We start from the raw sequence: 26,703 nt of genomic DNA, 5'->3' as shown, positions 1-26,703 counted from the left end.
TTCAAAGAAATGGAAATCCTTAAAATGCAGCAGCAAAGCAAAAAAAACCTCTTCTTTAATGCAGTTTTCACTGATAAAACAATGTAAATTTCTGCTCTTGAACTTTTGACATTGTTAAGGACTTTGTTAATAAGAGATTTCTGTGTCTTCAATAGATGTGACAATGGTACCATTAGGAGCCATTGCCAGTATGTATCATCACAAGCATTACTTTCCAGCATGTTGGCTACAGGATTGCTATTCCCAAGACTGTTAGATTTAGGGTTTGTGAAGAAATGGCATTCAAGGTGGAGTTGATAATTTGACCTCTCGAATACAAACTGTTTCCTACTTCTTCTCAGGATGCTCGGTTGTTCCAACTAGACTGGATTGCCTACCATACAAGTAGTAATTTGCAGTTTTGTGGATATGGCTGTTTCTTTCTCCAGAGGAGCTCTTCTTTGTGATTGTGAAGGATGGATTATAAAGAGGCTATTTGAGGTTTGCTGCTGCTCTCAAATCCTTTGTGCCAATCTGTTACTGGGAGCTGATAAAGTTACTTTTGGAGGTGATGAAGAAGGACTTTACTTCACGATGATTTCTTCTCTTAATGATTGTGGTGACTGGGCTAAAAATAGTTTTCATATTTTTGGGGACAGAATTTTTTCCAACATTCTTCGATTTAAAGTTCTAGTCTGGCACCATAGAAGTCAGAGTTATGATAGTTGTCAGGATAGCAAGACAAATGATTTAGCTTGCCTGGTATAAAGCATTTCCCATCTTTTACTCAGGGACTCTGCTCCTTTAGCTAGGCTGGCTTGTCTGCTCTGTAAATGTCAGCTGGTTGGTAGTTTGTGGGGATAGCTTGCATCGTTCTCCATTGGAGTTCTTTTCCTGGATGGTGGCTATGAGGGTTGGGCTTGAAGCAGAACCAGTGATCTTAGAGGTGTTCTTATTCCCAGAGTTCCTGTGTCATATCGCAACTTAGATGACCATGTAACCTCTATGGATCTCGAGTTCCTTATCACAGTCTAATTTTGAAAGTACTTAAAGAGGAATAAAGACATTATTAAAACTTAATGAGAAAGAGAAGCTATTATGAATGTAAATTAACACTGATATAGATACATTGGAAATTAAGGTTGGCACAAATCATCTTTTTCTAGTTTTTTTTAATATATAAAATTAGCTTACCCAAATACATGTAAATATAGGTCCCTCTGGCTATGATAATTGAGAACATTTTATTTATTATTTCCTCCATTCCCCCAAAATGACAGTACTTTGAATTGTCTTGAATATGCAAAATAGATTTTGCAGACCTTTCATATCACTGAAGAACTGCACAATTCCCTGCATAATTTTGGCAGAAAAGCATAGCTAAATTCTCACATATCTTTAAAAGGTGATGTAGTTAAATATGGGTAAATAAGAAATTTTAAATCAAACTATTACATGATAAGCAATAGCTGCCTGTTAAATATGTTAACATGTTTAACAAAAATATTTATATACAATATTAGCCTGTTTGCGACAGATGGGAGGGGGGTGGGAAGGGAGGGTGGAAGAAAATTTTGTAACTTAAAACTATACATATGTCTATGGATGAATGTTGAAAAAATTCCATAAAATGCATTTGAAAAATAAAATATCAATAAAAAGTATGTTAATAATTTTTCATTAAAAGGAAAATGTTATTTTAAAAAAATATCTTGTTCACAAGCCATTTTCCCAATTGACAAATGGTCAATTATATGCAAAGGCAATTTACAGATGAGGAAATCAAAGCAATCCAGTGTCACATGAAACACTGATCTAAATCATTACTTACTAGAGGAATACAAATTAAAGCATCTTTGAGAAACCACCTCACACCTCTCAGACTGGCCAATATGACCAAAAATGAAAATAATCAATGGTGGAAGAGATGTGGGAAATCTGAGACACTAATACATTATCGGTGGAGCTGTGAACTCATCCAACCTTTCTGGAGAGCAATTTGGAATTATGCCCAAAGGGCAACAAAAATGTGTGTACCCTTTGATCCAGCAATACCACTACTGGATCCATACCCTGAAGAGATCATGTAAAAGGGTAAAAATATCACTTGTACAAAAATATTCATAGCAGCCCTGTTTGTGGTGGCAAAGAATTGGAAATTAAGTGAATGTCTTTCAATTGGGGAATGGCTTTACAAACTGTGGTATATGTATACCATGGAACACTACTGTTGTATTAGAAACCAGGAGGGATGGGAATTCAGGGAAGCCTGGAATGATTTGCATGAACCAATGCTGAACAAGATGAGCAGAACCAGAAAAACATTGTATACCCCAACAGCAACATCAGGGTGATGGTCAACCTTGATGGACTTGTTCATTCCTTCAGTGCAACAACCAGGGACAATTTGGGGCTATCTGCAATGGAGAATACCATCTGTATCCAGAGAAAGAATTGTGGAGTTTGAACAAAAACCAAAGACTATTGCCTCCAAATTAGAAAAAAAAAAACCATTACCTTATTATGTAATTTTGCTATTTCATTTTATTTTTCTTCCCTAAAGATATGATTTCTCTCTCATCATAATCAACTGAGATCAATGTATACCATGGAAACAATGCAACGACTAACAGAATACCTTCTGTGGGTGTAAGGGAGGGAAGCAAAAATGGGGAGGGGGTTAAATTGTAAAATCCAAAATAAATAAAATATTTCTAAAAAAAATAAAAATAAAAAATAATACAACACCCATTCCTACTAAAAACACTAGAGAGAATAAGAATAAATGGATTGTTCCTTAAAACGATAAGGAGTATCTATCTGAAACCATCAACAAGCATTATATGTAATGGGAATAAATTAGAGGCATTCCCAGTAAGGTCAGGGGTGAAACAAGCATTCCTGTTATCATCACTATTATTCAATGTTTTGTTAGAAATTTAGTTTCAGCAATAAGAGAAGTAAAAGAAATTGAAGGAATTAGAATTGTGAAGGAAGACACAAAACTCTCACTCTTTGCAGATGACATGATGGTATACCTAGAGAATCCTAAGAAATCATTTAAAAAAACTACTAGAAACAATAAGTAACTTTAGCAAAGCTGCAAGTTATAAAATAAATTCTCATAAATCCTCAGCATTTCTATATATTACTAGCAAGACAGAGCACCAAGAGCTAGAAAGAGAAATCCCATTCAAAATAACTTTGGACAATATAAAATACTTGGGGGACTATGTGCCAAGGTAGACTCAGAAACACTATGAAAACAACTAAAAAACACTTCTCTCACAAATAAAATCAAATTTTAAAAATGGGCAAATTATCAACTGGTCATGGATAGGCCAAGTTAATATAATAAAAATGACAATTGTAAACTACTTATTTAGTGTCCTACCAATCAAAATTCTAAAAACTTACTCTAGTGAGTTAGAAAAAATTGTAAGTAAATTCATATGGAGAAATAAAAAGTCAAGAATCTCCATGGATTTAATGAAAAAAGTACAAAAGAAGGTGGTTTAGCCCTACCAGGTCTACAATTATATTATAAAGCATCAGTCAATAAAACTGTATGGTACTGGCTAAGAAATAGAGTGGTGGGTCAGGGGAATAGCCTAGGTGCAGTAGCATGAAATATAGTAATCTGCTGTTTGATAAACCCAAAGAGTCCAGCTATTGGGATAAAAACTCTCTTCAATAAAAACTGTTGGGAAATAATGGCAGAAACTTGAATTTGACCAATATCTCACAGTCTATTACCAAAATAAGATCAAAATCGATACATAAAAAACATAAAAGACAATATTTTTAGTAAACCAGGAGATCAAGGACTAGTTTACCTGTCAGATCTATGGAAAGGGAAGCAGTTTATGACCAAGGAAGAGATAGAGAGCATTCATTAAAAACAAACTAGATAATTTGATTAATGAAAAAGCTTTTACTCAGACAAAACCCCTGTAACCAAGATCAAAAGAAATTTAGTAAATTGGGAAGCAATTTTTACAGCTAGTATTTCTGACAAAGGACTCATTTCTAAAATATATAGAGAACTGAGTGAAATTTATAAAAAAAAAAAAACAAAAAAAACAATCCATTCCCCAATTGACAGTCAAGGCACATGCAGAGACAATATACAGATGAGGAATCCAAAACGATCCATAGTCATATGAAAAATTGCATCTCTAAGTTACACCACACAGCTCTCAGACTGGCCAATATGACCAGAAAGGGCAATTCAGTGTTGGAAGGGATGTGGGAAATCTGAGACACTAATTTGGAATTATGCCCAAAGGGAAAGAAAAATGTGCATACCATTTGATCCAGCAATACCACTACTGGGTCTAAACCCTGAAGAGATCCTGAAACACAGTAAAAACATCACACATACAAAAATATTCATAGCAGCTCTGTTTGTGTTGGCAACGAATTGGAAATCGAGTAAATGTCCATCAATTGGGGAATGGCTGAACAAATTGTGGTATATGTATGTCATGGAACACTATTGTTCTATTAGAAACCAGGAGGGATGGGAATTCAAAGAAGCCTGGGGTTATCTGCATTGAACTGATGCTGAATGAGATGAGCAGAACTAGAAGAATATTGTATACCCTAACAGCAACATGGAGTTGACAATCAATCTTAATGGACTTGCTTGATTCATAAGTACAACAATCAGGGATAATTCTAGGTTATCTGTGATGGAAAATACCATATGTATCCAAAGAAAGAATTGTGGAGTTTGAACAAAGACCAAACACTATTTCCTCTAATTTAGAAAAAGCATTATCTTATGTAATTTTGCTATCTCTTATATTTCATTTTTTTTCCTTATGAAATGATTTCTCTCTCAACGCAATCAATTTAGATCAATGTATAGCATGGAAATAATGTAAAGACTAACAGATTGTCTTCTGTTGGGGTAGGGGGAGGGAAGGGAAATTAGGGGGGGAAATGGTAAAATTGAAAAATAATTTGTTTTCTCACCTACATTTGTAGTCTTTTATTTTTATTAAATTTTACAATTTTACTCTAATTTTGCAAATTACATAAGGTAGTTTAAAAAAATTAAAGGTAATAGTCTTTGGTCTTTGTTTAAACTCCACAGTTGTTTCTTTGGGTACCCTAAAATTGTCCCTGACTGTTGCACTGATGGAATGAGCAGGTCCATTAAGATGATCATTGATCATGTTGCTGTTAGGGTGTACAATGTTCTTATGGTTCTGCTCATTTCACTCACCAAACATCAGCTCATGTAAATCCTTCTAGGCTTCTCTGAATTCCCATCCCTCCTCGTTTCTTTCTTTTTTTATTTACTTTATTACATTAATTTTGTTATAAGAATAAACATACCCCCCCGCCCCAAGAAGATGAGAAACCTCAAGAATAGTGTGAGAGAAAAAAAAAATGTATTTCAGTCTGTATTTAGATTGCAATGGCTGTCTCTGGGGTGCATTGCCTTCTTTATCATAAGTCCAAAAGGGAAGTGGCTTCAATATTTTTCTGACAGTTGCTATTACTAGCTCTATTTCCCTCCACTCTATTCCTCCCCACTCTCATTTATTCTTTTCTCTCTCTCTCTCTCTCTCTCTCTCTCTCTCTCTCTCTCTTTCTCTCTCTCCTTTCATCCTGTCCATGTTCAGAAGTATGAAGTATCCAAGTACCCTCTCCCACAATCTTCCCTCTCTTCTATCACCTATTCTCCCCTTCCCTCCCCCCATTCTCCTTTCTTCTCATTTTTCTCTAGGGTAAGATAGATTTCTATATCCTATTAAGTGTGTATGTTATTTCCTCCCAGCCATTTCTGATGAAGGCTCACTCATTTCCCCTTGCCTTCCCCCATAAAAATAAATCTTTTAAACAAACCCACAGGGTAGGTACTATAGGTATTATTAGTACATATTTTACAGATGGGGAAACAGATTCAGAGCTTTGCCTCGTGGTAATAGGTCAGAGTCGGGATTTGAACATAGATCTTCCCAAGTCTAAATTTAGCCCTCCAGCTACTATTCCATTCTTCTGGGAGGCATCAGTAATTCTGAGTTCTATGGCAACCACACAGGCAAATGTTCACTTGACTGTTCCTGAAATGTTACCAATGTATAAAGACTTGTTTATTAGATATACTCTGCATGTAATCATTCATATTTTCTAGACATTTTGTGTAGAATTGGATCCAGATCTTAATACATCTCCTCATATACATATTTATATATGTATGTATGAATTCTTAATAAAAATAGGATGTAAAAGAAAGTTAATATTCAAAAGTGAATGCTCAAAAAGATACGAGCATATTTGGACAACTCAGTTCAATGAAAATTCAGTCTATTACATGTCAATATTTCTATCTTTTTATTTCACTGGGACATGATCTTTCCTACTCCTTTTGAATCTTCCCTTCTTTAAATACCTTTAAAATGATTCTGAAGTCTTTAAAATTCTGCCTGAATCAGACCCCTGCCTCATACAGGCATATCATATAGGGACCTGAATGAATCCAAATGTTCCACTATTGATGGTAATGAAAAGGGAAATACTATTCATATTCCAATTCCATATATTTATACATATATACATATATATGTATATATATATGTATATATATATATATATACATATATATATATATATATATGTTCTCAGGATGAACTGGTCTTTAGTCTTGATGTCAAAGAAATCAAATGTTTTCCCCATTTTTTTTACAGATTGTGCTGTATTCTAAATTTGAGTTAATGTTAGCCATAATAGGTCTCTCTTTTGGGAGAAATCATGTTTCCCAACTGATGCAACTTCTGGGCTCTTTTGGACTCTTCTTTGGGGCAACTTCTTTGTATTCATTAAACATCTGAAAATTTACATATGTCCACTGTCTAGCACAGTGTTTAGCGTAGAGTAGTTCTAAACATATGCTAGTTAACTAGATGACTGATAGGTCGATTTCCAATTTCCATTTTGGGGAACAGACAAGCTTGCTTAATCAGAAAGGCTATAGCTGGTCTAACTACAGTTACTATTCATCTTTATTCTTTCTCATTTGGACTAATTCTGATGTTTATTCTAGTCAGTCCATAATCTGAATGAATATAGTCAACTAATTCTGAAATGAATACAAAAATGGTAACCAGTCATTTTTGTCTATGAGGATAATGTCAGTTCTGTGTTTTGGTGCTGTTGGGGTGTTTTTTTTAATTTAATGATACCAAACAAGTTTATCCCATGCAATGTGAATATTCCCTTCTTTGTTTTGTTTTGGGCAAGGCAATGGGGTTGAGTGACTTGACCAAGGTCATAGGTATATAAAGTGTCTGAGGCCCCATTTGAACTCAGGTCCTCATGACTGCAGAGCCAGTGCTCTGTGCCACCTAGCTGCCTCCAATGTGAATATTCAAGGGAAATCAAATGGGGGAACGAGCTGAAAACACATAGTACAATTTTCATGGGTGACATTAAAATTATTTCAAAAAGAGAATCAACTAAATCACTAGTGTACAAAAAGTTCTATAGGATAATACTGCTTAAAATTCAATAAAGAAAACTTCAGTCATCCCCAGTAAATGGTCATTGGCACATGCCACATGAAGAGCTTTCTTTATTGCAGAATCATAAATAATGGTTTTTATTTTTATAGTTGATGCTTGAAAATATTTTCACCCTTTCCTGTTGCTAATCAGGATTATTGTGGTTCAATAAATATTCCCAGATGTATGCTGTTCTTATTCCTCTAGAACCATTTTTAAAATTTCAGGTTTTAATTATTGTACCTTTGATTCCTATAGATGACATTCACATTTGCTCCCTTCTTTATGAAAAATTCTACCACATGTTCATTTTGTTCTGCAATTGCAAGCAAAAGTGATGTATAACCATCCTGCAAAATCATACTAAAGATATTGTTACAGTGTGCAAGTATTCAATATATGCTTCAATTCTGTTTAAGACACTCTGTACATCTTGTGAACTTGATAATGACATGTTAAGGAAGTATGATGCAATGAATCTTTGAAGTGTCAGGGCATCCCTCCCTCATTTAAATCGAAGTCATGTCATGGTCTTTTTCAAGAATAAATGGCAGAAAACAACAGCAGCTACAGCTACCAGTGTGATCATAAGCAAATTATGTCACCTCTCTGGACCTTAGTTTCTTCATATATAAAATGACCGAATGAAACTAGATAGCCACTGGGATTCCTTCCAGCTATTAATCTGTGATCAGGAGATAGAAATGCAGCATCTATTTCTTTAAAAGGTTTTTAATTATGCTATTTCTACATAATAAATTAACATTGTGTTCTTATAAGTAAAGGTCTGAATGTAGAGAAACACTGTATGCAAATATTTGGTGGAACTGTTGCATTCAGAGAAGCAGACCTAATATATTATATAAAGAGAAAATTCTGTAGAGGCAGTTGTGATGTAATGTATACAGAGCTAGCCTCAAAATTAGCCTGAAGCTGTCACAAATATGCTGGTTGGGGGGCCCTGAGAAGTCATTTAACTTTTCAATATTTCAGGACACTTCCTAAAACAGGGTTTCTTTTTTTTCCAAATTACATGAAAGATTATTTTCAATATACAAATTTTGGGAGATTTTGAGTTTACATTATTCTATCTCTTTGCCTTCTGCCCTCCCCAAGAGATCAAACAATCTGATATAGATAATACATGTACAATCATGTTAAACTTATTTCCATCTTAATCATGATGTTGAAAAAAAGAATCAGAAAGGAAAGAACCATGAGAAAGAAAAATCAATAACTAAATTTGAGAAAGTTAAAACAGCATGTTGTGGGTCTGCAATCAAACTACATAATTCTCTGGATGCGGATGGCATTTTCTGTCACAAGATAGACAAGGTTTCTGAACTTTGCTTGTGTCCGTAATACTGGTTTTAAGTGCCTATAATATATAGAATGCAAACAAAGTCAATTGTATTGAAATAAAAAATAAAGTTAATAGATCCCAGATTTGGAATTCCTATTCTACCTTCTATCACCATGATTATTCAATATTGCATTAGAAATGTTAGATTTAGGGGCAGCTAGGTGGCACAGTGCAGAAAGTACCAACCCTAGAGTCAGGAGGACTTGAGTTCAAATCCAGGCCCAAGCAGTTTATACTAGCTGTATATATGACCTTGGATAAATGACTTAACTCCATTGCCTTGCAAACACCACCCCCTCCCAAAAAGAAAGAAAAAGGAAATGCTATATTTAGTAAGAAGAAAAGAAAAAAAATTGAAGGAATTAGAATAAGCAGTGAGTAAACAAAACTCTCAGTCTTTGCAGATGAGATGATGGTATACTTAGAGAATCTAAGAAAATAATCTAAAAAACTACAATTAACAACTTAATAAAAGTTGCGTAATTATAAAATAAATGATCATAAATCATTAGAATTTTTATATATTATCAACAGAGTCCAGTAAGTTCAGTAAGAGATTGAAAAAGAAATTCAGTTTCATGTAACTGTTTGAAACAAAAAAACTTGGAAATCTACTTTCTAAGACAGACCCAGAAACAGTATGAAAACAATTACAAAATACTTTGCACACAGATGAAGTCAGACTTAAACAATTGGAAAAGGTCAATTGTTCACTGGTAGGCCAAGCTAATTAATAATAAAAATGACAATTCTACCTTAAATTAAATTCCTTATTCAGGGTCATATCAAAGTAACAAAAATATATTATAGAACTGAAAAAATAGAAATAAAATTCATCTAAAGAACAAAAGGTTAAGAATATCAAGGAATGAATTAAAAATACAAATGAAAATCTTGAAGATCTAGGACTAAATCTCTATTATATAGTTATATATATATATATATATATTAGTTTTAAATAAGCTACATTATAAAGAGGTAATCATCAAAACTGTTTAGTACTGACTAGAGAAGTGCATCAGTGGAATGGATTAGGTACAAAAGAAACATTAGCAAATGACTATAGTAATCTACAGCTTGATAAACACAAAGAATTCACTGTTTGGCAAAAAAGACCACTGGGAAAACTGGAAAAGAGTATGCCAGAAACTAGACTTAGAACAATATCTCACATTCTATACCAAGGTAAGGTGGGTACATGATTAAGAGATTAAAAGAGGGATACCATAAGCAAATTAGGAGAAGAAGGAAAAGTTTTTTTCTGTCAGATTTATGGAGAGGGAAAGAACTGATGATCAAACAAGATATAGAGTGCTAAATAAAATGTAAAATAGATCATTTTGATTACATTAAATTAATAAGTTTTGCACAAAACCAATGCAACCAAGTTTAGAAGGAATGCACAAAGCTAAGAAACAGTTTTCAGTTAGTTCTTCTGATAAAGGATTCATTTCTAAAATATTTGGAGAACTGAACCAAATTGATGAGAATACAAGTCATTCTACTTATAACTGGTCAAAGGATATGAACAGAGAGTGTTTAGATGGAGAAATTAAACCTATCTAAGGTCATATGAAAAAGTGCTCATACTAGGAATCATGAGCAGATGGATTTCAGAAAAACCTGGAAAAACTTAGTGAAATGATGTGGAGTCAAGTGAGCAGAATGAGGAAAACACTGTACAATAACAGCAACATTGATGATGACAGATTTAGTTTTTCTCAGTCACATACTATTCGATGACAATTCTAAGAGACTTGTGATGAAAAATGCCATTTACATTCTGAAAAAGGGCAAGTAGATGGCACAGTGGATAGAGCACTTGCCTTGGAGACAGGAGGACAGGACTTTGAAACCAACCTCAGAGACTTGACACTTATTAGCTGTGTGACCCTGGGTTTATCATTTAACCCTGACTGCCTTGCATCCAGGGTCCTCTTCAGTAGAGCTGATTCATAGCTGACCACTGAACCAGATGGCTCTGGAGGAGTTTGGTGACATTGCACCGCACCCCCGCTACACACACACACACACACAGACACTCAAATCCAATTAATGTCTTGCCATGGGGTCACCTCCCTGATCTCATGCTATTCTTTGAGAATGAAAGCCAAAATATTATTATGGAGTCTCAATGCAGATGAAAGAATACTATTTTTGTATTTTTCTTTTTACTTTTTTCGTTCTCATTTCTTATTTTCCTTTTTATTCTGATTCATCTTTCATACTATGACTAATATGGAAATACATTTAACATTACTGTCCATGTATAACCTATGTCAAATTGCTTGCTGTCATAGGGAGGTAGAAAAATGTGGAAATGAATGCTGATATCTACAAATAATTGAAAAAATCTAAAATTTAAATTAAAAAATTTAAGAATCAGAAAACCTTAAAATTCATATCTTAAAAAAAGACTAAATCAGAGGGCAGGCACTAGTCTCAATTAACTGGAGTTTATTCATTAGGAGTTCCAATGAGAATGAAATCTCCTCCCATATTCCCCCCAAATTCCAAAGGCCAAGGAACTTTGACTACAGATTTATTTTAAGTTCTTTTCAATAAAGAAATACTTCGTGAATAGATGAATTATAAAATATGTGAATTGGAAACTACTTGATTACCATTTTAACTCATAAAACACTTTTAGCATATAAAAGTCTTCTACCTTATTTTATGTCTCAATTTCACATTTATATTGAAGTAGCTCTGGAACTATGGCTGTGTTCTGGCCAGAGGCAACATAGTGAAGTAGTGTTCTTGAAGGCATCTGCAAGATTAGGGTCAGGACCATGTTTAAGCAGGATAGATGTACATTCCTCCTGCTGACCCTGTACTGTCTGTGAAAATTATATAAAGAGATCCTGTACTATAAAATTTAGTATACTAAAATATCATTAGCGATATTTAAATAAGTTAGAAAAGTCTATTTACTTAATCAAAGAGAGAAATCAAAATGCATTTCATTGACGAGCAGTTAACTAGTGCATACCTTAATTAAAAGTGTTCAACTTCCAATGTCATGTGGGTTCACAGCTGGTATTTTCTCTCCACTAATAGAGTCACAACATCTGGATATCCATTAGCACAAGTCAAGTGCAGTGGGGTCCTATGGAAATGAGAGCTATGTGATTATTCAATAACGTACTATCAACCACCAAAATTGTACAATTACTTATAATTTCTAACATAAAACATGTTATTATACTTGTGTCTGAACTGTAAATCTGCCCTAATAAAGATAAATTGCTGCTATGGTCACCTGAAGAAATACAAAAAGTGTATTAGCTCTTACTGCTAGATACATGATGGACAAAATTGCCAAAAGGGGGAAAAAAAACCCTAAAAACAGCAGGTGGATTCAGATTTCATTACAGATTGGCATGAGAACTTTACTCAGTTTTTGACCTCAGCTGTTTTCTGCCTTGGGACTCCAGATGCCAGACTTAATGCAGACCCCCAACTGGCATAGCCCACCGCAGCTAAGATCTCAGGAGTTCTGGAGATCTGGGAGCCGCAGCCTCACTGGTAGCTGGGATGACAAGTGTATATCAACCTACCTGAATGATTAACACCAGCCTTGGAGTCAAGAATACCTGGGTTCAAATCCAGTCTCAGACACTTAATAATTACCTAGCTGTGTGGCCTTGGGCAAGCCACTTAACCCCATTTGCATTGCAAAAAAAAAAAAACCTAAAAAAAAAGAGTATCCACGATTACAAAATATTTAGTAATGAGGTAGCCTCAGAAAACCATTTACATACTTGCACATTGTGCACTTGTCCTGATACTAGCCTCCCATAATTGTAGAGATGAGCTGCATCCATCATAGTTGATCATCTCACAATATTGCTGTAAGTGTCTACAATGTTCTCTTGGTTCTTCTCACTTCATTCAACATCTGTCCATACAAGTCTTTTCAGGCTTTTCTTAAGTCAAGTCACTCATGATTTCTTTTTTTTTATTTTTATTAAAGATATTATTTGAGTTTTACAATTTTCTGCCAATCTTGCTTCCCTCCCCCCACCCCCACCCCACAGATAGCACTCCTTCAGTCTTTACTTTGTTTCCATGTTGTACCTTGATCCAAATTGGGTGTGATGAGAGAGAAATCATATCCTTAAAGAGAACAGAATTCTCAGAGGTAACCAGATTAGACAATAAGACATCTGGGTTTTTTTTCCAAATTAAAGGGAATAGTCCTTGTACTTTGTTCAAACTCCACACCTCCTTATCTGGATACAGATGGTACTCTCCTTTGCAGACAGCCAAAAATTGTTCCCGATTGTGCACTGATGGAATGAGCAAGTCCTTCAAGGTTGAACATCACTCCCATGTTGCTGTTAGGGTGTACAGTGTTTTTCTGGTTCTGCTCATCTCACTCAGCATCAGTTCATGCAAATCCCTCCAGGCTTTCCTGAAATGCCATCCCTCCTGGTTTCTAATAGAACAATAGTGTTCCATGACATACATATACCACAGTTTGCTAAGCCTTTCCCCAATTGAAGGACATTTACTGGATTTCCAATTCTTTGCCACCACAAACAGGGCTGCTATAAATATTTTTGTACAAGTAATGTTTTTACCCCTTTTCCTCATCTCTTCAAGGTATAGACCCAGTAGTGGTATTGCTGGGTCAAAGGGTATGCACATTTTTGTTGCCCTTTGGGCATAGTTCCAAATAGCTCTCCAGAAGGGTTGGATGAGTTCACAGCTCCACCAACAGTGCAATAGTGTCCCAGATTTCCCACATCCCTTCCAACAATGATCATCATCCTTCCTGGTCATATTGGCCAATCTGAGAGGTGTGAGGTGGTACCTTAGAGAAGCTTTAATTTGCATTTCTCTAATAATTAATGATTTAGAGCATTTTTTCATATGGCTATGGATTGCTTTGATCTCCTCATCTGTAAATTGCCTTTGCATATCCTTTGACCATTTGTCAATTGGGGAATGGCTTTTTGTTTTAAAAATATGACTCAGTTCTCTGTATATTTTAGAAATGAGTCCTTTGTCAGAATCATTAGTTGTAAAGATTGTTTCCCAATTAACTACTTTTCTTTTGATCTTGATTACATTGGTTTTATCTGTGCAAAAGCTTTTTAATTTAATGTAATCAAAATCATCTAATTGGTTTTTAGTGATCTTCTCCAACTCTTCCTTAGTCATAAACTGTTCCCCTTTCCATAGATCTGACAGGTAGACTAGTCCTTGATCTTCTAATTTGCTTATAGTATTGTTTTGTATGTCTATGACCTGTAACCATTTGTATCTTATGTTGGTAAAGGGTGTGAGGGATTGGTCAGATCTAAGTTTCTTCCATACTAACTTCCAATTATCCCAGCAGTTTTTATCAAAGAGGGAGTTTTTATCCCAGTGGCGGGACTCTTTGGGTTTATCAAACAGCAGATTACTATAATCCTCTCCTGCTTTTACGCCTAGTCTATTCCACTGGTCCACCACTCTATTTCTTAGCCAATACCAAACAGTTTTGATGACTGATGCTTTATAATATAATTTTAGATCGGGTAGTGCTAAGCCACCTTCGTTTGCATTTTTTTTCATTAGGCTCCTGGCAGTTCTTGACTTTTTATTTCTCCATATGAATTTACTTACAATTTCTTCTAACTCATTAAAGTAATTTTTTGGAATTTTGATTGGTAGGGCACTAAACAGATAGTTTAGTTTTGATAGAATTGTCATTTTTATTATATTAGCTCTCCCTATCCATGAGCTGTTGATATTTGCCCAGTTATTTAAATCTGATTTAATTTGTGTGAGAAGTGTTTTATAATTGTTTTCAAAAAGATTCTGAGTCTGTCTTGGCAAACAGACTCCCAAGTATTTTACACTGTCTGAGGTTACTTTGAATGGGATTTCTCTTTCTAGCTCTTCCTGCTGTTTCTTGCTAGACATATATAGGAAAGTTGAGGATTTATGGGGGTTTATTTTATAACCTGCAACTTTGCTAAAATTGCTAATTATTTCCAGTAGTTTTTTGGATGATTTCTTGGGATTCTCTAGGTAGATCATCATGTCATCTGCAAAGAGTGAGAGTTTTGTCTCTGTCTTCCCAATTCTAATTCCTTCAATTTCTTTTTCTTCTCTAATTGCTGATGCTAACATTTCTAATACAATATTGAATTGTAGTGGTAATAATGAGGACCCTTGTTTAACCCCTGATCTTATTGGGAATGCCTCTGGCCTCTCCCCATTGAGTATAATGCTTGTTGATGGTTTCAGATAGATACTGCTAATTATTTTAAGGAACAGTCCATTTATTCCTACACTCTCTAGTGTTTTCAATAGGAATGGATGCTGTATTTTGTCAAAAGCTTTTTCAGCATCTATTGATATGATCATATGGTTTCTGATAGGTTTGTTATTGATATAATTGAGCATACTAACAGTTTTCCTGATATTGAACCAACCCTGCATTCCTAGAATAAATCCTACTTGATCATAATGTATTATCCTAGTGATGACTTGTTGTAGTCGTTTTGCTAGGATTTTATTTAGGATTTTTGCATCTATATTCATCAGGGAAATAGGTCTATAATTTTCTTTCTCTGTTTTAACTCTTCCTGGTTTAGGTAACAGTACCATATTGGTTTCATAGAAAGAGTTAGGCAGAGTTCCATCTTTCCCTATTTTTCCAAAGAGTTTATATAGGATTGGAACCAATTGTTCCTTAAATGTTTAGTAGAATTCATTTGTGAATCCATCAGGCCCTGGAGATTTTTTTTTTATGGAGTTCAATAATGGCTTGTTGAATTTCTTTTTCTGTGATAGGGTTGTTCAGATATTTAATCTCTTCTTCATTTAACCTGGGCAAGTTATATTTTTGTAAATATTCATCCATTTCACTTAGATTATCAAATTTATTGGCATAAAAGTTGGGCAAAATAATTTCGAATGATTACTTTAATTTCCTCCTCATTGGTGGTGAGTTCATCTTTTTCCTTTATAATACTAGCAATTTGGTTTTCTTCTTTCTTTTTTTAATCAAATTGACAAGAGGTTTATCAATTTTATTGGTTTTTTCATAATACCAACTTTTGGTTTTATTTTTAATTCAATAGTTGTTTTGCTTTTGCTTTTATTGATTTCTCCTTTAATTTTTAAAATTTCTAATTTGGTATTTGATTGGGGATTTTTGATTTGTTCTTTCTCTAATTTTTTAGTTGCATATTTAGTTCATTGATTTCCTCTTTCTCCAATTTATTCATATAAGCATTTAGAGCTATAATATATCCCCTGAGAGTTGCTTTGAATGAATCCCATAGGTTTTGGTATGTTGTTTCTAATCCTTTGGCAATGCAAAAAGAGATACAATAAAGACCTACATGTAGGTCTTCATCACTTTTTATGATTTTGTTGGGATACAGTTCTAGCAGGGAATTTGCTGATAAAAGGGTAGGAAGAGTTTTATTAGTCTTTGGACATAGATTCAAATTGTTCCCCAGAATGGCTGGATCAGTCCACAGCTCCACTAACAATGCATTAGTTTCCCAATTTTTTCTACAACCTCTCCAACATTGATCATTTTCCTTTTTTTTGTCATTTTAACCAATCTCATATATGTGAGGTGATACCTCAGAATTATTTTCATTTGCATTCCTCTAATCAATTGTGATTTGGAGAATTTTTTCACATAACTATAGATTTAATTTTTTTTATTTGAAAATTTTTGAGAGCTGCTCGAGTGAGTTTGGGTTGAAAGGTCACTTATGGGGGTGGCTAAGTGGTGCAGTAGATAAAGCACTGGCCCTGGAGTCAGGAGTACCTGGGTTCAAATCCAGTCTCAGACACTTAATTACCTAGCTATGTGGCCTTAGGCAAGCCACTTAACCCTGTTTGCCTAACCAAAAAAAAAAAAAAAAAGGTCACTTATGACTGAAAGGCCCAGGTTTTGGTTACCCTCGAGCTGAAGGCTCTCCATAGAACCCTGTTGTGATAACACAGTTGTGTCATCCATGGCTTCACTTGTGTGATAGCCCTATACCCAAACTTCTTGACCTGAGTCACATCCTGCTAGGTTATTTCCTTCACTAGTTTTAGAAACATCTTCGTTTTTATCCTGTTTGCTAATTTTGTGGTTTTCTGTTATAAAGAACTGTTTGATACTGTCAATAAACAGCTCTGTTAGTTGTACTGCCAGGACCCCAATCTGCATGTACACATTTCATTTCTCTCTTGAGCCAAACTAATCCTCCTGCTGGTCAGGGGGTCCTATTTTTTGGCGCTCCTAATGTAGGACAGGTCAGGAACTTGAAGACAGTCTGGAGGCTGAGAGAGTGTTTCAAGAGAAGAAACCCCCTTGTGAAGGAGCCATCAAATGTCCTGGGACAAATTCAGGGTAAGGGGGAGGCTTGGAAGAAAGCCCAATATGGCAAGGTTTTCTGGGTTTTTTTTTCCAAGCTACTACAGGGTATAATAGGGAAGGAACTGTATGAAATAATAAACCATGGAAGGACATAAATATTTTCAAAAAATACCTAAAGAGAAGGGCTTAGAAATTAATCATAATCATAATCATAAATAAGTTTTTTTAATGGTATTTTATCTCAATTTTTCCAAATATGTTCAAAGATATTTTTTGACATTCATCTTTTTGTAAGTTTTTGAGTTCCATGTTTTCCCACCTCTCTTACTTCTCCCCCACACCCAATGATAGTGAGTAATCAGATATGGGTTATACAAAACGTGGACCTTTGAGAAAAGTTTTGCCAAGGCATTTTGGCCAAGAATTGGCATGTTTCATTTCTCTAGTGAATAAGAATGAAAAATTGACTTTTTCAGGGACAGAGAAATTTTATATACTCTGTTCCCCAGTTTAAGGTTCCCCACTTCTCTCCAGATGAACACTTAGTATGCACCTTACCTGCATAGAAAAGGAATTGCTTGTTTCTGCCAGATCACCAGAAGTCAGAGTTCAGCTCTACCCTTATAACAGTCAATCTAAAGTCCTTGTTACCCATTGATTGAAGGTCTGCTCATCTCAAAGTCAATTAGTCTCAGACTGGAGGGTTTATTGACCAATTTTGGTCAAACACTCCAAAATGCCCAAGAGTATCTCCTGAGCAAGAGATTAAGTACTTCTAGGGGATCCCCCCCATGTTTTCTTATCACACATGCCTTTATTGTAGAGGACTTTTTGAATCTTAAGATTAATTCTACTCATTAGACCTTTGTATCTTTAGAACACCCAACAAGTGAGAACAGAAACTGAAGACTATAAAGCAGATATCACTTTTGGCCAGTTGAGGATCCCTGACTAGAAAACCATGGGGTTGTGGAATTCCCAGAGAATCTGGGAACAATCGAATTTCTCTGTTCATGGCAGGGACCATCTAAGCCCTGGGATATGCTTGCTCAAAATTGCTGTCCAGTCTTAAGAAGAGGAAAGGAGAGTGTTCAAGTGGCCCGGCTCACAAGTAGTTTGGTGGGGCTAAGATTGGCTTAATCCCAGATTGGACAGGTGATTGAAAGTTTCATTTTTTTTAGTACAATGCTTGGCACTTAATATTGTTTATTGATTGATTGCTCACTAATTACATACTTTTTTTTACATAATTACATAATATAGTTTTGCTTGGTATACCTGACCTTTGTGACCTGAACTATTTTCTTTTCTTTTTTTTAATGTTTTTTTTAATTCTCATTTCACACAAATTTTTTTTACATTAATAAAATATACTTGTTTACAAGTAAACAAAATACCCCTCCCCCCCATGAATATAGATAGACTTGCTTGGGCAAAAAAGTAAAGGGGAGAGAAAAAAATTAAAATTAAAAAAAATAATAGTAATAATTGTAGGTATGGCCAGGTGGCGCAATGGACGAAGCACCAGCCCTGGAGCCATGAGCACCCGAGTCCATATCCAGCCTCGTAAACTCAATAATCACCCAGCCATGTGACATGCAAGCCACCCAATCCCTACTGCCCTGCAAAAACCAAAAAGAAAATAAACCCCAAAATAAAATAAAATAGTAATAATAGTAGGGGTGGCTGGGTGGCAGACAGAGCATTGGCCCTTGAGCCAGGAGCACCTGGGTCTGAATCCAGCCTCAGACACCCAAAGATCATTCTGCTATGTGGCTCCAGGCAGGCCACCCAGCCCCACTTGCCTTGCACCCTCCCCTAAATAATAATAACAAAAAATGTGCCTCAGTCTTTGTTCCAACACCATCAACTCTGTCGTGAGTGGATCACATTCTTTATGATAAGTCCATCACAAAAGTTACTTCCATATTTTTCCAACGTTGCCATTGCTGATCACAACTCCCTCCTTTCTTATTTCCCCACTACCGTGTACTATATTTTCTCTCTCCTTTCACTCTGACTCTGCTGTAGGGTCGCTGAGTGGCACAGCAGACAGATCCCTGGTCCTGGGGCCAAGAAGCCCTGAGCCCCCATACCACCCCTTAGGCCCAGAATCCACCTGGCCCTATGGTCCTGGGCAGGCCATCCAATCCCAGCCCCTTGCAAGAAGTAAAAAAGAAAATGTGTTATATCTGAACAGTGTCCCCCCATGGTCCATCCTCTCCTCCTTTATTCACATCCCCACCCCTTCCCCCTCCTTCTTACTCCAGATGTCTATACCCCATTGAGTATATTTGCTGTTTCCTCTCCTAGCCATCTCTGATGAGAGCAAAGGTTCCCTCATTCCCCCTTGCCTCCCCCCTTCCATATCATTGCAATAGCTCATTGTAATAAAAAAAAAATCTTATTATGTGAAATATCTTGGACTATTCCCCCTCTCCTTTTTCTTTCTCCCTTTCCATTTCCCTTTTTTTTCCTATTGACTCCATTTTTACACCATATTTTATCTTCAAATTCAGCTTTCTCCTGTGCTTCAACTATAAAAGCTCCCTCTACCTGCTCTATTAACTGAGATGGTTCATATGAATATTATCAGTATCATTTTTCTATATGTGCAGTTCATTAAGTCCCTCATATTTCCCCCCCTCTCCTCCAATCTCCATGCTTCACCTGAGTCCTGTATCTGAAGATCAAACCTTCTGTTCAGTTCTGGCCATTCCAAAAGGAACCTTTGAAATTCCCCTGGTTCATTGAAAGTCCATCTTTTTCCCTGGAAGAGGACATTCAGCCTTGCTAGGTAGTTCATTCTTGGCTGCATTCTAAGCTCTTTTGCCTTCCAGTATATTGTATTCCAAGCCCTACGAGCTTCCAATGTACTTGCTGCTAAGTCCTGTGTGATCCTGACTGCAGCTCCACGATATTTGAACTGTGTCCTTCTGGCTGCTTGTAATATTTTCTCTTTGACTTGGGAGTTCTGGAACTTGGCTATAATATTCCTAGGGGTTGGTTTTTTAGGATCTCTTTCTCTGGGGGATCGGTGGATTCTCTCCATTTCTATTTTGCCCTCTGCTTCTAGAATATCAGGGCAATTTTCCTGTAGTAATTCTTTGAAAATGATGTCAAGGCTCTTTTCCTGATCATGACTTTCAGGTATTCCAATAATTTTCAAATTATCTTTCCTAAGTCCATTTTCCATATCAGTTGTTTTTTCAATGAGATATTTCACATTTTCTTCTAATTTTTCATTTTTTTGGTTTTGAAGTATTAATTCCTGATTTCTGGTAAATTCATCAATCTCCCTGAATTCTGTTCTTTGTCTGAAGGATTTGTTCTCCTCAGAGAGTTTTCTTATCTCTTTTTCCATCTGGCCAATTTTGCTTTTTAAAGCATTCTTCTCCGCAATAACTTTTTGAACTGTTTTATCCATTTGACCTAAGCTGGTTTTTAGCATGCTATTTTCTTCAGCATTTTTTTGGATTTCCTTGACTAAGCTGCTGACTTCATTTTCATGTTTTTCCTGCATCTCTCTCCTTTCTTTTCCCAGTTTTTCTTCCAACTCCCTCATTTGATTTTCAAAGTCTTTTTTGAGCTCTCTCATAGCCTGAGCCCAATTTCTGTTTTTCTTGGAGTCTTTAGATGCAGGAGCTTGTGCTTCCTCATCTTCAGACTGAGTATTTTGATCCTTCTTGGGCTCATTTGCAAAATATTTCTCAATGGTCTTCCTCTTATTTCTTTGCTTGTTCATTTTCCCAGCCTAGCCTGTTTTTTGGGGGTGATTCCTGAGCTTTTGGGACACTCCCACAAGGGTCTCAGTGTGTGAGGTTCTGTCCCCCCTCCTAGTCTGTCAATGAACATAAGCACCCCCCTCTGCCATGGGGCCGAGGTGGGGGGGGCCTGTTTTTCTATGGGGGGGCCTAGACTGGGATCAGGATCTGAATGTGGTCAGAGCCCCAGAATCCTGTTCCAGAGGCAGAGCTCTGCAGTCTCTCTCTTCACTCCCCTCCCTCAGCTCAATGGGCTCATACCCTGGGGGCTCCTGCTTGGCTCCACCTGCTTCTGTTTCCTGGATTTGGGCTGCAGAAAGACCAAGCTGCTGGCTGTATGCCCTGAGGGCTGGGCTCCACATGCTCACTCTGGCAGAGGTCCCTCCCTCCCCGCTGTCCCCCCACTTTGTGCCAGTGCTCCCCGGGGTGCAGCTCAGGAGACTCCCCCGCTGCTGTGAGCCTCGGCTCCCAGCACCCTGGGGCTGCCTCTGGGAGGCTGAAGTTCTTTGGTTCTGGCGGGCCACCCCTTTGACCCTGGGGAGCAGAGCCTTTCTGCTCTTTTCCAGGTTACCTTGAGTAGGAGAACTGCCTCACTGGGTCCCTTTGTGGGTTCTGTCTCTCGAAAGTTTAGTTAGAGTCCTTAGTTTATGAGTTTTTATCAGAGAGCTCCTAAGACTCAATCCCTTCATGTCGCCATCTTGGCTCCACCCCCCCATAAATAAGTTTTTACAGACCATTTGTGAATGTTCTCCATGGCTCCCTAGGAAAGGAGAATTGAGCTTAGAAGTTATTTTGAATCTACATGACTGAAGAACAGTGTGTGAACAATAAATGGATATTAATTTGATAAAATGCTGTTGACTTTTTCTCTTCCCTTCTTCTTTACTATGATTCTGCCAGAATTCTTTCCCCCCCACCTTATCCTTCTCCACGACTTGTCTGTTTGTAATTCTCGCTCTTATAACTTGACCTTGAAGATTTTTAGAAAAAGGACTAACTGGGGGGGGGGGAGGGAGGGAGGGAGAGAGAGAGAGAGAGAGAGAGAGAGAGAGAGAATTCATGAAGATTTGGATAAACAAGTGTTAAAAAAATAAATTTATTTGGAGTTAAAAGAATCAGGAAAGAGAGTGTATATATTATCAAATATGTTATATAAAGAAATCATAAAGAGAAATCCTATTTTTAATTTGAGAAAGTTTTAGGGAAGTAAATTCCAGAAAGATGAGAGAGTCATGTTAATCCTAAAGTATATAATTTGTGTACTAAGTAATTCCAAAAATGAATTTAAAAAATAAGGGGAAACTAAATAGTTAATATTTTACCAGAATGCTATTGTAGCATTATAGCTTCAGGAGTTTATCAATGTAGATTCTGATAATGTTAGTTATTACAGAAAATTATGGGTCAAATAAGGATTTAAGAACAGAAAATTCCACCTCCCCCGCAGAAAAGACTGTCCCCTTAAAAAAGAAGTTATTTGGTTTACTCTATATGAAGAAGGGTGACAGGGATATTCCAGTTAGGTGGAGGGATTTTTGAGTGACTGCTTTCTCAAAAGTTATACCAGTTAAAAGCTTGTATGGAAAAATGTATTGTGATATATTGAATGTTCTACTTATTTTCTCTAGTGTGAAAGCAAGGTGGGGTTTTCTCCCAGAGTTTTGGGGGCTCTCTGATTCAAAGTGCTCTAATTCTGTTTATGTGTTTTATAAGTGTTTGTTTTAAAATACTGGCAGAGGGAAGCTCTTAGCTGTCTCAGCACGATCAGGTCGACTCTCATGTCTCTGTGTTCTGATTGGCCAATCCTTGTTACTTTCTCTCTTTTCAAAATTGGATCTTTATCATTTTTTCCAAAAACTCATGATTTGGTACCACAGGATATTTTCCTGAAAGATCATGTTGTTTTTGGGAAAGAAGGTATTCTATTAATTTCTCTTATTTTCTATTGTTCACTTTCTGGTCTGATTGTCTAACGGAGTTTTACTTACTTGTTTGGTAAATTATACTTATAAGGGACCTACTAGAAATTGAAATTGTCCCTGGAATTATTTTTTCTTGCCCGATCTTGACAAAAGAGTTTATGGAAAAGAATAATGGAACAGTATATTAAGGGAATTTGTAAGTAATTCAATCTGAGTAATGGGTTCTGAAAAGATTTAGATAAAGAAAAAATGGGTTGCAAGGAAAAAATGAAAAGGCATATGGAGATTATTGGGGTTTTTGAACCATTTGTGAAGTGTGGAAGTTGGTTTAAGCCTGTAGAAAAGAAGTATGGACAGGTTTGACTTTGTAGATATAAAAGATGGATTTGGGGAACTTTGAAAGTGATTTACAAATCAATGTAGTAAGAGAAGAAAATATAGAGAGCTATAAGTCTATACAGAGATATGTGTTTAAATATGGTTGGAATAATTGAAAATTGCATTAAACCACCACTTTTGCAATATCTGGCAGTAAATTGATTGGAAAAGTAATAAACCCCATTAAGTGAAATGTTAGATATGAAAGTAATTGCTAGGTAAATGTTAACTGTTTCTTCAAATTGGTTTATTCTATAATTGTGTTAATCCTGTGTACAAAGTTATATGTAACTGAATTTAGGGGTTTGTAAAAAATTACATTGACTCCTCCAGAGTCATAGGAGGAAAAGGAACTTATGGAAATGCTAAAATAGCTAAGGACAGAATGGCCTTGAAAGAGGCTGGGAGACTGCCAAAACCTCTGTTAGCAGAGACTTCTGAGTTATGTGCTCTTAGTCAGGCTTTATAATTGCCAAAAAAGGGGGGAGATATAGTTGATGTATCCAAAAAACTTGGGGTGACTGAGGTGTGATAAACAGTATAGGTAAAGAATTAATACATACTATCTTGATATCTCAAAATGTGGGGAATCTCCAAATCCCAAGCATCATTTTGTCAGTGAGGATAGAAAGCTCTTATAAGTTAGAGTATTGAGAAATTAAAATAGCACTGATATAGATAAGAAGTATTTTCAAACCTTATATTTTGAAAGGGAAAATAAGGTAATTTTTGAATATGAGTTGCAGTTTTTATAAGATTATTAAGAGAACTATAAAGAAAATCTTGTAATCATAAAAATTTATACAACCACCTGTTCTTAAGAATTTTTTATTACAAAGTTTTAGGGAGTAAAGGTAATATACAGTAAATTGAAATGTGTTATGTACAATTAGGAAACTTTGTATAAGAACAGATTCAAATATTTTTTAAAAATTTAAAATTGTGTAACAATAACAAAATATGAATGAAGTGTCATCCATTACATTTATATAAGAAAATTAGAGAATACTTTGCCAACAGGTTATATCTCTGAAGGTCTTTTCTGACCCAGAGAGTTTGTGAAAAGCTTTGTTTTTCCATCTCATGTTTATGAAATTAGAAATATTAGAAATTATACATGTATCCTGTAACACTAGATTTGGTAAAAGGTTTTACATTGGGTTTTTGAAATATACATATATATATATATATATAAAACTAAATTCATAGAGAGAATCTTATTTTCTTTTTTGAAAATAGGACTGTATTTAGAGTAAGAGAAAAATATGCTTATGAAAAGAGATGTGAAAGAAATTTGTGTTTAAAAGATATTCAGGTCTAAGATTATCTTTAAGAGACGTATTTTATTTTGCTTTAAGAGAATGAGATGTCAACCTGGAGATCTTATGTTTCATGTAGGTTAAGAGTTAAGTGTTCAATAGTATGTATCCCATAGTTAGGTGGTTTACTGATGATCAAGATATTGAAAAAGTTATGTGATCTAGTTTTGTCTATTTGAGCTATTTTACTATAATAATATCTAAGCCTGGAATTAATGATTAATTGCTTTGTAGAGATAAGAAGGGAAAATATCAGAAGTTATGACCCTCTTGGTTCCCTGAAATTTTTAAACAATGTGATAGACCTTATTCTAAACCTAGAGGTCCAAGTATATATACAATAATAGAAAAGAAATTATATATTCCTTTTACATCAATCCAAAAGAAGGAATTATATGCTATAGTATTGGTATTAAGAGAATGGCCACAGCTCCTTAATATTTTTACAGATATTAAGTATAATTATCATGTGGTCAAACACATAGTAACAGCCTTTATTAATCATAGCACTAATGTAGTATTATTGCAACTCTTTAAAGAATTGCTAGAAGTTATTAGAAAGAGATGCAATTTATTTTTTACTGAACTTATAAATTCCCACTCTGGATTGCCTGGACCCCCCCATATATGTGTATATAGATATATCTATATCTATATCTATATCTATATCTATATCTATATCTATATCTATATCTATATCTATTTCTATTTCTATTTCTATATCTATATCTATATCTGTATATATATATATATATATATATGTATATGAAGGTAATCATGGGACCAATCAATTAACCCTTCCACTCCTTATAAGCTTAGTAGAAGAGTAAGCTAAACTTTTACAAAAAATTTCATCAGAATGCCTCTTTACTAAGGAAAGAATTTAAAATCACCAGAGAGCAAGCTGGGAATATAGTAAAATCCTGTCCACAAAGGGGTATTTACCTACCCCCTCCAAATTATTTTAAGAATCCTAGAGGCCAGGCTCCAAATGAGTTGCGGCAGATGGATGTGACTAATTATGCACCTTTTGGAAAAATGAAATTTATTCATGTTACTAAGGATACATTTAGTTTTATATAATGGCAATAATGCAAAGGTCAGAGGCTACTAAAGGTGTGATTGATCATTTATTACACTGTTTTGCAGGGATACCAAAGTCTATAAAAACAGATAATGGCCCTGAATATACTTCTATGGCATTTAAACAATTCTGTCTATATTACAATATAAAATATATTACAGACATTCCTTATAATCCCACAGGTCAAGCTTATAGTTGAGGGGAAGAAGAGGTTGTTAAAAATGTTCCTACATAAACAGAGAAGGGGGAATGTGGGAGAGCAGATACTGGGCACACCCAAATAAAGCTTTGCATTCATTAAATTATTTGACTTTGGATGATAAGAATAAATCCCTGCCTGAAAAACAGTTTGGTTACAAAATTACCATAGATAGCATAATAAATACCCCTAAGAGTACTCATAGAGTAATGTGGCAGGATATAAAAGATGGACATTGGAAAGGACTTGATGAATTACTAACCTGGGGTCAAGGGTCTGCTTGTGTTTTGTCCACAGATGGAGAAACTGTCTGGAGGCCAGAAAGGAACATCAGACTGTGCAGACCAGATGATCAAATAATACAGAAAATCAATATCTTATACTTAAGAAATCGAAAAAGAAAGCATAAGAGGAGAAGGAAGGACAAACCACACAAAGGAAAGCACGACATGGATTTATAGGAAAACTTGTGATGCTTATCTTAATCATGAGCAATTTGGGGACTGCAAAAGGAACTGAATATTGGACTCATATTCAAAACTACTATGGGGAGAAAAGTATAACTGAAGTTGTTTTGATAAGGGGAAGCTGCAAATTATTTAGGAGATAACAAAGTAACTATTGGAAATGTAAAAGAAGAGCTACTGAGAAGTTAGGTATAATTTTTCTGACTTAAATAGTATGACACCTTGTATGTTTTTGTAAAAAGTGTACTGTTGAACTATGTATTAAAATAAGTAAAACTAATCATTCAACTTAGTCAAATATTTATAGTATGGGAGCATTTAGGACCTTAGAAATGTTAAGAGTTCCATTTGTAGAAAGTACAGAAGGTAGAAATAGATTTCCTACAGA

At 35.4% G+C, this 26,703-nt stretch overlaps 1 long non-coding RNA gene across 1 annotated transcript in view; it reads right to left on the bottom strand.

Moving 5' to 3' along the window:
- Positions 1-786: 786 nt before the first annotated feature.
- Positions 787-26,703, bottom strand: part of LOC141514932 (uncharacterized) — a 237,193-nt gene continuing 211,276 nt past the window's right edge. Inside the window, exon 5 of the long non-coding RNA XR_012476153.1 lies at positions 787-1,025. This is a non-coding gene — a long non-coding RNA (uncharacterized LOC141514932). The remainder of the gene's footprint in view (positions 1,026-26,703) is intronic.

Source organism: Macrotis lagotis, chromosome 2 (genome assembly GCF_037893015.1).
Source record: "Macrotis lagotis isolate mMagLag1 chromosome 2, bilby.v1.9.chrom.fasta, whole genome shotgun sequence".
NCBI classification, from domain to species: Eukaryota; Metazoa; Chordata; class Mammalia; order Peramelemorphia; family Peramelidae; genus Macrotis; species Macrotis lagotis.
The sequence above is the reverse complement of the archived record's forward strand: the minus strand, read 5'-3'. Positions and strand labels throughout refer to the sequence as shown.